Raw genomic sequence first — 16,686 nt, forward strand, 5'->3', positions numbered from 1 at the left:
CAACCGCAAGGGCCGCATCCAGCACTTGAAGTAAATGAGAACATTCCACCCCTCCCGCCCTCCGCGGCCTGGCAGAGGGGGATGAAGATAATGGGCAGCCTGGTGCCGGATTCTTTTCACAGTCTCTGAACTATTTCTAAGTGCCTGTGCCCGCAGCAGCTCCCTGAGAGCAGTCCCCGGGGCGTAAACCCCGCTGGAGGTGAGCTTCTGGGTACTCACTTGCAGGGGTGCTCCTTGCGGTGGTGTCTGCTTAAAACATCTTCCTGCCTTAACTTTTTCCTTCCCTCTCCATATAGCCTTCTACTTGCATTCGGGGACACACACACACACACACACATGCACTCACATACAGACACATACACCCTCAGATCTGGATGTAACCCGCTCTGATTCCCCGGAACAGAAACCTGATTCTTACCTGAGAGCTCGCGCACGCTGAGCGCTGTGCCTCGCTCCCTCCGCAGGGAAAGGGAATCCGCTTGGCGTCCTCTGCTGTGTTTGTTACTGTCACTGCGCTGCAGTGCTTCCTTGGTAGCCTCAGCCGGCGCTCGCTCTCTCTCTCTCTCTCTCTCTCTCTCTCTCTCTTTCTCTCTCTCTCTCAATGACTGCAGCTCTGTGTGGGGAGAGGGGACGGGCCGTGGCATGCACACCAGGTTGCTGGTCCGCCTCCAGACACCATGCCACAGAGCCGGCTACCAGTCCACAGGTCTGTGTGGGAAGCAGGGAGGCTGTCTGTGGGGCTGAGGAGGTCAGCCTCTAGGTCTCTCCCTGGCCTTGTTTATCAGCAGAGGGGACCTGCCTTTAGACAGCCACCCACACCAACCTCACCCACAGAAAAGAACACAGAGCTCTAAGTGCCCCCACTCTGGACAGGTAGCAGCAAGCCCAGGAACGCAGCGCTGTTGGCCAGCAGGGAAAGGAGGCAGAGACAGCAGACAGTGGCAGCATCTATCCTGGGTGTTATTTTAGCGTGGTTTGTCTTGGGGCAAATGGCTGAACCCAATGGACTACTAGCCCGTCTGAGCAGAATCCTGTTTATTTTGAGGCTTCTGTTGCCAAGGAAACAGCAGGTCATGTCTCAGAGACACTTCTCTGGAAGCAGAAGGCTGCCGGAGGAAAAGGAGTCCTTTTCTGTTCTGTCATCTGGCATCCCTACACAGGGTGTAGGTGTCTGTGTGACAGAGTGTGTGTGTGTGTGTGTGTGTGTGTGTGTGTGTGTGTGTGTGTGTGTCTATGGGTCTGTCTGTGCTGTTCCCAAAGCCAAGCCTTGCAGAGGGTATTAGCAAAGTCACTCAAGGCAATGGCCGTCCAGGTTAGGGCTGGGAGGGGCTGCAAAGAGAGCATTCCTCACCAGTGGTCAAGCCTGCCCCTGCTGCCCTCTGCAGGTCCTCAGGTGAGCCCAGCTTCAGGGGTGGAGATTTTTCTTCAGAGCACTATGCGCAGCATTTCTGTGCCACTGGCCAGGAACAGGGTAAGAAAGGAAGGAAGCTGCTTGTGCCAACAATCCTTTGGCTCGTGGGAAGGGACTGAAGGTGGACTGAAAGGCAATAGATCAGGAGGTGTCTTTGCAGAGACCAAGTGGAAACATGATTAATAGCTTCCATCAAGAGTCCCTCCTTGTTCATGATGCAGGCATTTAAACCTGGGGGTGGGGGTGCGTGTTTCTGTGTGTGTGCGCGCACGCACATGCATGTATGCACGCACACAAGCCTGCCCACCTGATGAATCAGGTAGAGAGGCACAGATTGACCTGTTGGAACTAGAAACATGCTCTTTGGTGTCTCCCTCCTCCGGGAAGTTGGGTAAGGAAGCCTGTTCCCCACACTCATCAGGGAGCACCGGGGACCCTTTCCTGTGCCCCCATTGGGGTGAGCCTCGGAGAACCACAGAGAACCAGAGACACAACTATAACTGATAACAGATGAGTGGCAGCTCTCCTAGAAGGGACTGAAAGGTACAGAAAAAGTTTGTTTCTCCAAACTTTATTAACTGGAACCTCTATGAACTGCACATAGTCAGATGTTGACAATTTACTTTAAAAAATAAGTCATTCCTGAGTTTCTGCACTATTTCCTAAGGGCCTTGTGAATAATAGATAAAAGTATTTCGGACAATTGTCCTCTCAATATTGGAGAATTATTATGCTACATCCGAATGCACATTAACTGGTTTTAACCACGTGGAACGATAGATATCAAAGTGAGGAAACATCCTAAAAATCTGAGGACAGCGATGTGGTTCAGAGTCTCACCCAGTGCACCCCAAGTTCAAGTCCTCACTGTGACTGAAACCAGGTCTCCCCACTTCAGGTTAATACCCTTGAACCAGCCCGCTCCTGGGCAACTCAGCTGTTCAGGACTTGGAATTCCTCCCTCCTCGTGGAGATTAATGAGATACCCTAACCACATCTTCCCCACAAGCTGACAGGATTCTTGTGACAATCAATGTGCTAACGTGTGCGAAAACACCCTGAAAACTGGCAATGCGAGTGTAAGTCATGATTGCCGTTTTATTTCTCCATCATATCCAGTTGTGAAATGCTGTTAGAAACATAGTCCGCAGCTTTTAGGCGAAGTATAACCCCTGGCTACTGATATCAGTGAGTGTCTTTACTACACGTTGGATGTTCGGAAATATTACTGTCCAAATGCGGGGAAATAATGACTCCTCAGTTCCTGAAAGAATTTACTGGAATATAATTCCCCTCAGTGCTGAATTTTTTTAAAGTTTCACTTTAACATCCCTCCGGTTCCATATTTATTTTAACTTCCACAAATACACGTTCAGATGTTTTGGGTTGTGAAATACATTACTGCTTTCTGGCCTCACTGTTATTCAGTGTGGGAAGGGACTTGGAGGTTACCTAGTTTAAAAGTCTGGCCTCGGCTCAGTGGTAGAGCATCGGCCTGGCGTGCAGAAGTCCCAGGTTTGATTCCCGGCCAGGGCACACAGGAGAAGTGCCCATCTGCTTCTCCACCCCTCCCCCTCTCCTTCCTCTCTGTCTCTCTCTTCCCCTCCCGCAGCCAAGGATCCATTGGAGCAAAGATGGCCCGGACACTGGGGATGGCTCCTTGGCCTCTGCCCCAGGCGCTAGAGTGGCTCTGGTCGCAACAGAGCGACGCCCCAGAAGGGCAGAGCATCGCCCCCTGGTGGGCAGAGTGTCGCCCCCCGGTGGGCATGCCAGGGTGGATCCCAGTCGGGCGCATGAGGGAGTCTGTCTGACTGTCTCTCCCCATTTCCAGCTTCAGAAAAATACAAAAAAAAAAAAAGTCTGGCCTCGAGATAACTCCCGCTCCGGGCCAGGAAACAGTCCACTGAAATAATACTTGTGGAAGCCACGTATTCAGCATCCACAGTTGGCTCGATCCTGCACAGAGAATAGAATAGAAACCCTGTCTTCCCTCAAAGTCCTCAGACCACTTTTAATGACATTTCTGCCCTGATTAAAACCTTATTTATTTATTTTTTTGTGACAGAGACAGAGAGAGGGACAGAGACAGATAGGGACAGACAGAAAGGGAGAGAGATGAGAAGCATCAGTTCTTCATTGCAGCAGCTTAGTTGTTCATTGATTGCTTTCTCATTTCCACCTTGACGGGGGTGGGGGACTAGGGGGGAACTACAGCAGAGTGAGTGACCCCTTGCTCAAGCCAGCGACCTTAGGTTCAAGCCAGTGACCTTGGGTTTCAAGCCAGTGACCTTTGGGCTTAAGCCAGAGACCATAGGGTCATGTCTATGGTCCCATGCTCAAGCTGGTGAGCCTGCACTCAAGCCAGATGAGCCCATGCTCAAGCTGGCAACCTCAGGGTCTCAAACCTGGGTCTGCATCCCAGTCGATGCCCTATCCACTGCGCCACCACCTGGTCAGGCTATTTATATGTGAGCTGACTTGTACTGCAGAGGGTGGGTCCAAGAAAGGAAAAAAATGACGGATTTGGAGGACCAACAATAATCCTATCATAAGCCAGGTTGGCAGGTCACAGAGGTGTGACCTTGGCCGGAGTCCTCTATCTCTGAGATGCTGTGGCTGCTGCCAGAGATGAGAGTTTTCTCCTTCTACATCCTAGAGATTAACTCACTCCTGAGCAGCTTCACAGTTGCTATTATAGAAAGTAGCTCTAAACCTCTTATAAAAGCGTTAGAAGGGCCATAAAGGCAGAATGTGGCATTTCCCTGAATTTAATTGTTCTCTGCCCAATGCCTCTGAAAATTAAGACATAAAACTTGATCACTTTTTAGCTGCACTGACAGGAAAAATGCATCAGGGCATGATAGAATTAGCAGGGTTCAAAACGTCCCAATAGGCCCTGGCCGGTTGGCTCAGTGGTAGAGCGTTGGCCTGGCATGCAGAGGTCCCGGGTTCGATTCCCGGCCAGAGCACACAGGAGAGGCACCCATCTGCTTCTCCACCCCTCCCCCTCTCCTTCCTCTCTGTCTCTCTCTTCCCCTCCTGCAGCCGAGGCTCCATTGGAGCAAAGATGGCCCGGACGCTGGGGATGGATCCTTGGCCTCTGCCTCAGGCGCTAGAGTGGCTCTGGTCGCAACAGAGCGACGCCCCGGAGGGGCAGAGCATCGCCCCCTGGTGGGCAGAGCATCGCCCCCCTGGTGGACGTGCCGGGTGGATCCCGGTCGGGCGCATGCGGGAGTCTGTCTGACTGTCTCTCCCTCTTTCCAGCTTCGGAAAGATACAAAGAAAAAAATAATAATAATAAAAAATAATAATAATAAAAAATAAACAAAACGTCCCCAATAAATAAATTTTCCATCTCTCCAGGTAAAACATATAAGCCCTGGCTTCTTGTCCTTGAATCTCAACACTGACATTCAATATTTACTTTAAAATTTCCTCTCTGTTCATCCTGTTTACATAAGTGATATAGTTATGCGACATGCACACCAGACACACTGTGTTTTCTCTCTAATCTTATTTGACCTTGATTGGACACAACAAATCCTAATCAGCTGACAGGAGAAATCAAATGTTGCATGCCACTCTCTCCCTCCAGCGAAGAATTTCCTGCTGTTTATGCCCAATCATGCAATTAGATGAAGGGCATGCTGGCCCCATGGTGAACCAGCTGCCTGGGCGACAAAGGGGAGCGGCTTGACAAACAGAGTGAAGGGAAATGCGGCAGACATCCACAGGAAATTGTATTCGTTGCCCAAAGAGACTTCTTAGCCACAAATATCGCCATGCGGAAGGGCCGCAGGACAGAAACAGGGCCCAGCAGTTTTCTAGTGGGAAGGTGCCTTGCCCTGTCCCCCATATAATCTAAGAACAGGAGCTCACCCCACTTTGTCAGCCCGACTCTCCATCGACTTTTGGGGAAGATGCTTGGAAAGGGTCATATCCATGAGAGGGGGGTTTCTCCTCCCTGATATTGATCACCCACCACTTATTCTATGTTTCCCTTTATCTCATTTTTCAATCTTTATTTTAAAATATTTTATCTTTAAATAGAAGTAATGCTTCATGCACCTCATAAAAACGTACAATGAATAGAAATAACCCCTTTCCCCCCAAAGATAAACACTGTTAACTTCTTTTTTCTGATTCCTTTCAGGCGGGAACATTGTCTTTAGACTCCTGGATGTGTATATGTTTAAAAACAATTTACTATGTGCAATGTCCTGCATTAATGTTTGTTTTTCTATTTAATAATAGATCTTTGCACATTGGTCTAGTCCACCCAAGCATTAATATTCCTTTTCTATATTATTGCTATGTCTCCTAGCTGATTTCCCTGCTTCTACACTTACCCCCAACATTTCATTCCACAGGGATCCTGCAAAAAGGTAAAGAGATCATTTCCCTATTTGCTCAAAACTGTCTAGTGTCTTTCCCTTGCACTAAGAACAAAAGCTAAGCTTGCTACCACTACCTGCCTCTCCAAGCCTATTTCGTACTCACTCCTTGTTCACTGTGCTCCAATCACACTGCTTCTCATACAAGCCAAACATGGCCCTACCTCAGGGCCTTTGTACTTGCTGTTCCCTCTGTCTAAAATGTATACATTAATTTTCTGCCCTTTAATTCTTTGCATGGCTGGCTCTTGCTTACCATTCTGGTCTCATTTTAGACCATCTCCTCCCTGTTCATCTGTTCTAAATCAGCACCTCATCACCATCCTTTACATAGATCTTTTCCTTCTCACATCCTCATGCTACCTAAAAATGACTGTACTCAGCCAATAGCTTACTTATGTGTTTTCTGTCTCCCCCTACCACCTACAGTAGAATGTAAACTCCATGAAGAACGCAGGAATTTTATCTGTCTTTTTACCATTATATTCCCGGTTAACCTAAACCAGTGCTTCTCAAACTTTAATGTGCATCAGAACCACCTGGATGATTTATTAAAACACAGATCGCTGGACTTTAACCCCAGAGTACCCAGTTCAGTAGGTCTTAGGTGGCCTGGGGATCTGCATGCCTAGAAAGTTCTCAAGTGACGCTGCTGCCAGCAGTCCAGGGGCCATGCTTTGAGAACCACCGGTCTAGACAATGCCTGGCATGCAGTGGGTGCTGCATGAGTCTGCACGTAGGATCTGCCACCTTCTTCATGGTGGCAGTTTACTTCCACTTTTATATTTATTTATTCTCATTGCACTGTCATCCTCCTCTAACTTTTTGTGAGGGGAGGACCCGGTTTTCAGCTCCACTGGTTTTTTCAGTGGATGATTAAAAACCTACAGTTTTACAGGTCCATGGGGAGCCAGTGGGAGCCACGCCTTGTTCCCTGCCTCAGTCAGATGTCAGACTGAAAGGCGGTGTGACTCTCACCCAACATGTGACAGAGAACTTTGCCCCAGAGTCTTCACTTAGGCCTTCCCTGTAGTTGTTTAACAACCGTCCCGTTGGCTGGGACTCTGTGTCAGTGCGTCAGAATGTTCAGAACTTGTTTACCTGGGCCCCAGGTTATGAAATGCAGAGAGCCCAGTGGCCTTTTGTGAGTCACAAAAAACTCCTTGAGAGCCTGACAAGATCGATACCCTATTCCCTGTGTGTAGTCTGTGTGTGTGTGTGTGTGTGTGTGTATGTGTGATGCACACACAGGCATTTCTTTTTTTTTTACATTTAATTTCAGGAAGTTACAAAATACCCCAAATCCACTTTAATACCAAATTTAAAACTCTCCAGCTAATTATCGACTATTTGGCAACACAAACAAAAAAGCCCAACCTGGATCCCCAGTTTGTTGCTTAAATTCTGGAGGAATCAGAGCTTTAAATATAGTAAGAGAAGCCGTAAAGGAAAGCGTGACAAAAAAGCATTCGCGGAAATCATTCGTTAATCAGCTTTATGATCTTAGGATGGGGAGTGTTTTGGAAACGTGATCGGAAACCCAGAACTGAAAACAGAATAGTGAGATGGATCCCATAAAATGGTAAATGATCTGCACAAAGAGGACAGAAAAAACTCCTCCTGGTTTAGACTCTATGAGGAAAGCTATGGATCTTATCTTTTTTCAATCTATATTTTTTCCACCCGAGGTATCTGGGTGACCTGTGGCCAGTTTCGTAAGTAAAGACACAAGCTCATCAGAACAGACAGGGTGAGACCACATCTTTCAGCGAAGCCCTGTCACAGGGTTAATTATCTCGTTAGCCACAGTTTGGGTTTTTAAAGAACTTTATTGAGATATAATGCATATACCATGCAGTTCACCCATTTAAAGTATACGGTTGAGTGCTTTTAGTACATTCACAAAGCTGCACAACCCTCACCACTATCTAATTTTAGAGAGATTTTTGTCATCCCAAAAAGAAACCTCAGACATATTAGCAATCATTCCCCAATCTACCCTCCAGCCAGACCCAGGCCACCACTCATCTACTTTCTGTCTGTACATATTTGTCTGTCCTGGCCATTTTGTGGAAATGGAATCGTACAGTATGGGTTTCTGTCCCTCAAAAAGCATAATGTCTTTGAGGTGCATCTGGATTGTATCATGTATCTGAACTTCATCCCTTTTTATTGCTGAGTAATGTTTTATTGCATGGATATGCCACGTTTTATCTATCCACTCCTCGGTTAATGGCCATGTGGCCTGTTTCCTCTGTTTGGCTGTCATGAATAATGCTGCTACAAACATTTGTGTACAAGTTTTTGTGTGAATTTGTTTTTATTTCTCTTGAGTTTGGCAGTGGTTTTTCTCTTAAAGATTCAACCAAAGGATTTTACTTAGCCTATCTAATTCTTTGTGTTTTCTTTTTTTTTTTTCATTATACCATCACGGAGAAGCAAGCAGACTTGGATCCAAATAACCTCAGCGGCCCACCATCCCCAGTTCTGGGTTCTCCTCTGCTTCCGGGTGACCTGGGATGTGACTCGATCTCTCGGTGCTTCAGGTGTGAGAACACCAGCGTTCGCACCTCTCATGGGATATTGTGAGGGGTTTTGGTATAAATTAAATAGCCTCTTCCCTTGAGAAGCTGCTTGCCCGTATGGATAGGTTAGTGTGTGTCACAGAACTGGATGCCCTCGGGTCCGGGGCTTCCCCAGCCCCGCGGGTGACTGCATCAGCCAAGAGGCCAGTGGCTGGGTATAGAGGCACAGATAGTATAAAAATTGTGACCATGTTCTCAAGAGTTTGGCTTCCTTTGAGATCAGAGTTTGGTTGCTTTCCTAATCCTGCAAGCCACCTCTGAGGGAGGCCTCCTGCCTGGTCCCCCTGGTCTAGGGGCAGAAGAATGGTCAGGGCCATGCCTAATGATGGGAAGCCAGGGGGGCGCACTCACTTTCTAAAGCCCACCCTCTAGCCACTGTTTCCCCAAAGAACACTACATTCATTTAATCCAAAATCAGCTTGCTCTCTTCAGAGCCCCCGAGGCACCTTCTTCTGTGCAATCACTGTGCCCCTGATCTTCTTCTTAGCTCTGGGGTCTGGGTAGGGTGTGACCCTCTCCATTGTATACAATCTAATAAGGACCCCCTTGTAGAGGCACTGGGGGTGCAGGTGGCAGAAGAGGGGTGCAAAATATCTGAGCTTCCTTGTGTTTCCTGACCAGTCACTTCTATTTCTTACTCTTTAAGATCAGGCAGCAGGAAGCCCCACTGCGAAGCAGGTAAATGGTTACTTTAATAGGAAATGAAATGGGAGGCACGCTTGGGCCCTAACTCCGTGTCACGACTTACTAGTTGTATGACCTAGAACAAGTCAGTCCTCTCAGACTCAGTTTTCCCATCCATTAAATGGGAATGACAGCAGCAATTGCCCCATAGGGTCATTGTGAGAATTACCTGACACAATGCCTTTTGGGGTTCCAGCATACATTCAGAACTCAATCAATATTTGCTATGGTTATTAGATTACTTTTAAAATTGGGATTAAGGCCCTCAAGTAATCTAGCCATCCTCTCTAAGCTGTTTAGTGAAGTTGATTTTCTATTGCTCAATTAATTGGAAGCACTTAATTGGGCACCTACTATGTGTTAGATACCACAGAGAGGGCTGGGGGTATGAAATTTAATTTTCTCCCTGAAATATAAATTTCAACTTGGGAGAGAAGCTTGGATACATGAAGTTCATAAAGGACATGCACAGAGGTGATACTGAGAGTCAGCGCCATTCATGTTCAGTGGGGAGACAGCAGAAAGGTCGTTCGGGTAAGGCCTCCCGGCAGTCCGAGGCTGACCCTGAAAAGGCAAGATGGGCTCACCACAGCAGAGCAGAGGGAGACAGAAACAGGGACAGGGAGAGCCACGTGAACACAGGGCATCTAGTGGGTCTGGACATGGTGGCTGGTCTGGGGACTGAGCCAGAGTCAATCCCTCTGTTTGTCTTTCATGCTGTCCGGGTCTCTGGAAATGACATGCTATGGCATCTTTCAGTCACCTGTTCTAATAATTATCCTCCTTGTGCAACCTTCTGTCACTAATACATTTGGGTGGACTATCAGAGAGAAAAGGAGGAGAAATTGTGTTAGAGGAACTTTGACTTTTAATCTAGACCATCACAAAAAGAACAGCACAGGCTGACAACCTCAGTCAGCCTGCATCCAGCCCCTTTCTCCTAGGACTAGACTGTTGATCATCTGTGGGGACCCACCCCTTCCTCACCTACGGTCCATGTGGTTTTTGGCTGGGGATGACTACAGCCCTAGGGAGAGATGGGCATAAGGCCCACATGGGTTCAGTAAAATGTCACCCTGACACTAGCTAAAACTGTTGTAGGGTAGCTGTGCCCATAGTCTATCAGCCTGGAGTTGGCTGCCAGCCATCTTGCTACCATGATAGACAAGTCTTCCTGAGAATAGAAGGACACAGGGAAGTGAAACCAAGAAATGGGGAAAGACAGGTTCAAGGTGCTGTTGTCTATGCAGTGGGGTCTTACTATACAAAAGCCCTGGTTGTTTCAGTGACATGAGTGAAAAAACTTCCTTTTTTTTTCCCCTTATGTCCCTACAAATTGGATTTCAGTTCACTGTTACTAAAAGAATCCTGACTTATTCAAGTAGTTGTCTTGTTCCCACCACATTTTGTTGGCTCTTCCTTAGATTAGGTTTTGTAGCCCATAGCCAAGGGGTGGTGTGTGTCAAGGAATAATGACCCGTGTGTACAAATGATGGAGACCTCTACACATGTCCTAAATAAGCACAGGTAAATGTCACATGTTAGGGAGTGCTGGGATGCTAGAAGGAGAAACCAAGTCTGCAAAATACGTCTCTCTTCCTTGTGCCCTGACTCTGCTTACAGAGCAATTCTTCCCAAACTCTTGTTCTCAACTAAAAACAAGGAGTTCTTGAACCTGCTGAGTGCATTTGGTAGGGCTCTGAGAAGTCAGGAAGAGATAGGGAAGGGGCTGAGGGGAAAGGAAGCTCGGTATATCCTATTTCTGTTGTTTTTTTTTCCCTTTGGCCCAATTACCAAGACTCCGCTGGCATCCTTTTATTTCCTCCTGCATGCAGGGCTTTTAGAAACTAAACATTAACTCTCCTGTAATGGGATTTGCCTAACGATTTCCTGCGAAAAGTCTTCTAGGATCTCAGCAAAGATAATTCACTTAGTAGGAATCACTTCCTGCTTCCCCGCTAAGAAGTAGACCTGCTCCATTCTTTCTGGGAGCAAACAGGCCTGCAAATGAGAGAAGGGAGCACAGCAGTATTTACTCTAGCATCCATCACATGGGCTGAAGCCTGCTGCAGAGACTCCGATCAGGGAGAAGAGGAAGAAGGGGGTGAGGGAGAAGCGTTCACGCTGCGCACAAGCCTGAAGCCAGGCAGAGAGTCCAGAGCAGCCTGAGCCCCGTGGAGAAACAGAGGTACTCACCTCTTTGCTTTGGCTCTGGGGCACCGTCTGGGACCACCGCAGCTGCAACAGCCTACAGCGTCCACACTGTCCTACCAGGACCACTGTGGGCAGGCAGCTATAGGAGGGAGGGAGTTTCCCTTCTCCATCAGAAGGGAGTGTCCTTCCCCAAAAGGAGGATCCCCCCAGAGTTGAGGCTGTTGGATCCGCTTGTCCTCCTCTTCCTGTTCCCTCGCTGGTATGAATGGAGCTCACGGGAGCCTCGAGAGAAGGGCTGCGGGCCAACCACACACCACACACCCTGATACAGGTTGTTTTCCCAGCCGTGGAGCCTGGGGAGGAGGGGGCAGAGTGGTCGTGAGGCTGCCCTCTTGGGGCGCCCGTCAGTGTGGCTGATTCTGGTGTGCCCACAGGAAGCCCAAGGACAAGCACTTGCGTTATTTCTCCCCCTCCCATGTGATCTTATTTTTGGACTGGACACAAAAGCTATTTGGGGGCTGGACAGCTGCCAGGTGAAAGGACAGTTATCTCATCCAAGTTGTCTCCCTGCCTTTCCGAGCTAGTCCCTGTTACCTTTCCCCATCTAAGGCAGAAGAGGAGGGGTCTTCCTCGGAGCCTTACTTTTAAGATGTCTAAACAGTTAGTCCAAATTACTAACTTTATTTCAGCCATTTAATTTATTCCTACTCTTCAAGGTTTCACAGAGGATAGCTGTAATGAACAGAGTCATTGCTTCTATGTCTGAGGCTGGTGACACGTCATATAGACCACATCCATATGGCCCTCACATATACATTGTTTTAGACCCTCCTATCAACATTGGGGTGGGACCCCCAACCCTGGGAGGCACGATGTCAAGAAGCTAGGCTCTAACATTGAATCACACTGATTCTGCCTTCCTCTTCTGGCTGTTTCTGCCTCTAGCTCATTGGCTTGTAAAACTTAAAACAGTTATTAAATAGTTTGATCTTTTTTTTCACCTCCGATTCTTCCTCTTCAGACCTGAATGGAAAGTATTGCAACACTCCTGCCTGACAAGATGCCAATTCGGAATCATCCTCGTCACATCATCACTGCTATTTATTGAGCTCTTGCTAAATGGCCTGTATATGCAGAACGCTTCCCCTGTGTCGCCTCACTTGTCCTCACAGCAGCCCGGTGAGGAAGGTACTCTCATTCTGATTGACATCCAGGAAGGCAGAGGCTGGCTTCACAGGGAGCTAGCTGAGGACAGACTTCCCAACCATCTGTCTGACTGCAGAGCAGGAACTTTTGGCCACTTTGCTCACTGTCTCCTGAAGCAATCAATCATTGCGATTTCACTGTTGTTTTCGTTTCATAAGAGGAAAAGCAAAAACCTTATGGTTGGTTCAGTCCTATGACTTCAGTCCTCAATGTTCTCCCCCAAACTCAATTCTAGAAGGGGAGAAAGAATAAGTGAGGTTGTCATCTGTTGACAGCCCCAGGCAGCGATTCTAGGTACAGGATGGAGTGTCTGGTCTCCGTCCTCCCTGGAGCCAGTTTCCTGAGAATAATTCACTGTGCAAACAACACACACGGGAGAGGACTGGGCTGCACCGCTCGGTCTGAACTCCACACTGCGTTCATAGCCAATTGTCCTCTCTGCTGACCTGACGGAGAGCCCAACAGCTTGTCCAACACTGCCCTCTGCAGGTCTCCAGGCTGATTACCCCCAAGATGATCGCCTTCGAGACTTTCTAAGGGGCACACTGAGGATTAGTTTTAGAGAATCAATTTCCAGATTCTCAATTTCTATAGACACTCTTCGCTCAAACTGGTTTACCTGATAATGTGTCCAAATTCATAACAGCCCTTCCCTCACTGGAAAGGATACCCCTCACTCTTCACCAACCTTACAAAGGTGCCATTGCACCAAATGTAAAAATCTCTAGGTCCAGATCCCCAAACCAGAAGTTTCCTTTAATAATTTAATTCAGGGGTAGTCAACCTTTTTATACCTACCGCCCACTTTTGTATCTCTGTTGGTAGTAAAACTTTCTAACCGCCCACTGGTTCCACAGTAATGGTGATTTATAAAGTAGGGAAGTAACTTTACTTTATAAAATTTATAAAGCAGAGTTACAGCAAGTTAAAGCATATAATAATAATTACTTAGCAAGTACTTTATGTCGAACTTTCGCTAAGTTTGGCAGAATAAATCTTTATAAAACAACTTATTATAGTTAAATCTATCTTTTTATATATACTTTGGTTGCTCAGCTACTGCCCACCATGAAAGCTGGAACACCCACTAGGGGGCAGTAGGGACCAGGTTGACTGCCACTGATTTAATTCAACCTCCCTTAATAATTAATTAAGGAATTTTTACTTAACTACTTCTTTTCTTCCATTCCTTGAATTTGAGGGACAGTACTGTGAAAGCAAATTGTAGAGGATATTGGCAATGATAACAAATGAACAGGTACATTTAAAGAATGGTGTCACAGCTCAGTTTTTAAATTCCTATATTTACAATATGCTGGAAGTTATCTTGAATCCATATGGACTTAATGATAAACATTTAATGTATCAACTTTTAAAGGTGGATATAGGTAACATTGTTTTTCAAAATTCTTTTAAAGCCATGGGAGCAAGAATGGGTAAAGACTGATATATCTTAGAGCTGGATATTGCTAACTAATAACAGGCTGCCATCCATCCATCCATCCATCCATCTATCCATCCAACATCTACTGAGTACCTAATATGTGTCTGGCATTGTTTCAGGCACTAGATATAAAAAGGTGAACAACAACTAATACTTTACATGCCATATACTTACCAGTGGCTACCTCTAGGAAGTTCAGTGAAGGACACAACGTCAAGGAGCTTAATAATAAGAAGATTAATTTAATAATTACTCAAACATAAGAATACAACTTTGATAATTATTTGCAATGAGGGGTATTTCGTGACTAGAGAATGTATAATGAGAACTGACGATATATAATGAGGATTGACTGAATTGATGGAGAGGTGTCAGTTGGGCCTGGAGGAATGAAACCCGGACCAAGACCAAGGTGTGCGGGAATCTCTGTGAAAGGAATGTGAAAACCCATGAAGAAAGGCCATTTTAATATGGGAGGACTGGGTAGGGATAGGACCAACCTTTGTGGTCAGTTGGGAGGACTGGGTAGGGATAGGACCAACCTCTGTGGTCAGTTGGGAGGACTGGGTAGGGATAGGACCAACCTCTGTGGTCAGTTGGGAGGACTGGGTAGGGATAGGACCAACCTCTGTGGTCAGTTGTTTTAGAAAAGGCCTTTGCCTTTACATGTCCCATATTATAAACCAATGGTTCTCAACCAGGAACGTAATTTCCTCAGGGGACACTTGGCAATTTCTGGAGACATTTTTATTGCTGGGATTGTACTAGTGACACCTAGTGGATCAAGTCCAGGATGCTGCTAAACATTTTACAATGTACACGACAGCCCCATAACAAAGAAGTGTCTGGCCCTAAAAGTCAGTAAGGCTTAGGTTTAGAAATTCTGTTATAGATGAGGGCAAGCCAGGCCCAAAAAGTGTCTACAATGGCTCTGGATTCATTCATTCATTCAACAAATTCTTATTCAGTGCCCACTGAGTTTAAGACACTATTCTGGGCATAATCCAGCCATACTGGGCACACCCTAATCAAAATGGTCACCTCAAATGGCCTGCCTAGTTGTGTTTCTGTTACCAGCCTAATATTTCTACCATTTGAATGGTGATGAAACTGGTCTTATTATCTGTAGAAGGAAGACATTAAAATGTATGAATATACTCAGAGGCACAGACAGCTGTATAGTGATTATGAGGGAAAGGGGGTGGAGGAGGTCAGAGAGGGTATAGGAGGGATCAATGGTGATGGAAGGAAACTTTGGGGTGGTGAACACACAATACAGTATACAGGTGATGTATTCTAGAACTGTACACCTCAAGCCTATATAACTTTATTAACCAATGTCACCCCAATAAATTCAATAAAAACAAAGTAAACTAAAATAAACATGTATATAATAAAAACACATATGAATATAATTCACAAGATGGTCTACAAAACAGTGTTTGTAATAGTGAAAACAACCTAAGTATCTGTTCATAAGGGAATGGTTACTTAACTATGGTGCAGCTATACAATGATATACGAAGCCACCAATAAAAAGGAAAGAGGCAAATCTCTTTGAGATGATATGAAAATAACCACAGAGATATTATTAATTATTAATTGGCCTGACCAGGTGGTGGCGCAGTGGATGGAGCGTCAGACTGGGATGTGGAGGACCCAGGTTTGAAGCCCCAAGGTCACCGGCTTGAGTGCAGGCTCATTTGGTTTGAGCAAGGCTCACCAGCTTGAGCCCAAGGTCGCTGGCTTGAGCAATGGGTCACTTGGTCTGCTGAAGGCCCACAGTCAAGACACATATGAAAAAGCAATCAATGAACAGCTAAGGTGCTGCAACAAAGAATTGATGCTTCTTATCTCCCTATCTGTCCCTCTCTCTGTCTCTCTGTGTCTCTGTCACACACAAAAAAGACATTATTAATTGGGAAAAATTTTAGAAGAACAGATAGATTATAATTGATGACTTGTGTTTTTATAATTGGCTTATGGGTGTGTTTGCATGTACATGCAATTGCTGGAGAACTTCTCCAGATTCTTAGTAATAGCTACCTCTAGGGAGCAGAAAAAACCCTGTAATGTGTTTGTTGAGAATAGCTCTCTACCTAATTTCCTCCTTTCTCCTGATTAGAGTTCCCCAGTTCATCCTCTTCGTTATTACTAATATTCATCTGTCACCGCTTCTAAAGATCCTTGAACTTCCTGGATGATATCTGTTTCTTTGTTTCTTTTTTTGTTAATTGATTTTAGGGAGAGAGGAAGGGGAGAGAGAGAGAGAAGACAGGAACATCAATCTGTTCCTATATGTTCCCTGACCAGGAATCAAACCTGCAACTTCTGTGCTTTGGGACGATGCTCTAACCAACTGAGCCATTGGCCAGAGCGATTTTGTTTCTTATTGTGAAATACAAGGTCCTTCCAAACTTGCCTCTAGCCAATCTTCACAGGCTCCTTGGGAGCTGCTCTCTCTGCCCCAGCCCTGTTTCCACCTCGCTTCCCTAGAGCCTAAACCACAGTGAACTCACCAGGACTCATCACTCTTCTACAACAGGGTCACCTCTGTTGTGACCCTGTGGCTGGAAAAAAGTCCTCCTCTTTTTGTACCAGTATTAGTCAGGATAGAGGAGTAATACTGTGGTTACACATAATCCCCAAGTGACAGTGACTTAAAATAACAAAGGTTTGTTTCTTACTCATTGACATGAACCGTCCATTGACAGGTTGGCTGGCAAGCTATTCTGTGTCATTCTCAATTAAGGACCCAGCCTGAGGGAGCTCCAGCCCTCTGCTTTCAGGAGGGAAAAGGGCAGTGTG

General features: G+C 46.2%; 1 protein-coding gene and 1 long non-coding RNA gene across 4 annotated transcripts in view; one reads left to right on the plus strand and one right to left on the minus strand.

Annotated features, from left to right (window-relative positions):
- FGF1 (fibroblast growth factor 1) overlaps window positions 1–11,667 on the minus strand; it is a 112,597-nt gene extending 100,930 nt beyond the window's left edge. For 2 of the 3 annotated variants that reach the window (XM_066272828.1, XM_066272827.1), the window contains exons 1-2: window positions 11,271–11,667; window positions 419–613 (exon numbers count right to left, since the gene is read on the minus strand). The gene's annotated coding sequence lies outside the window, so the exon portion shown is untranslated. The remainder of the gene's footprint in view (window positions 1–418; window positions 614–11,270) is intronic. The other variant, XM_066272826.1, reaches the window with a different exon arrangement.
- LOC136333538 (uncharacterized) lies at window positions 7–12,377 on the plus strand. Its single transcript, XR_010731048.1, has 3 exons — window positions 7–199; window positions 8,245–8,351; window positions 12,250–12,377. It is a non-coding gene; the product is annotated as an uncharacterized lncRNA (long non-coding RNA).
- Window positions 12,378–16,686: the final 4,309 nt, after the last annotated feature.

Source organism: Saccopteryx bilineata, chromosome 4 (assembly GCF_036850765.1).
Source record: "Saccopteryx bilineata isolate mSacBil1 chromosome 4, mSacBil1_pri_phased_curated, whole genome shotgun sequence".
NCBI classification, from domain to species: Eukaryota; Metazoa; Chordata; class Mammalia; order Chiroptera; family Emballonuridae; genus Saccopteryx; species Saccopteryx bilineata.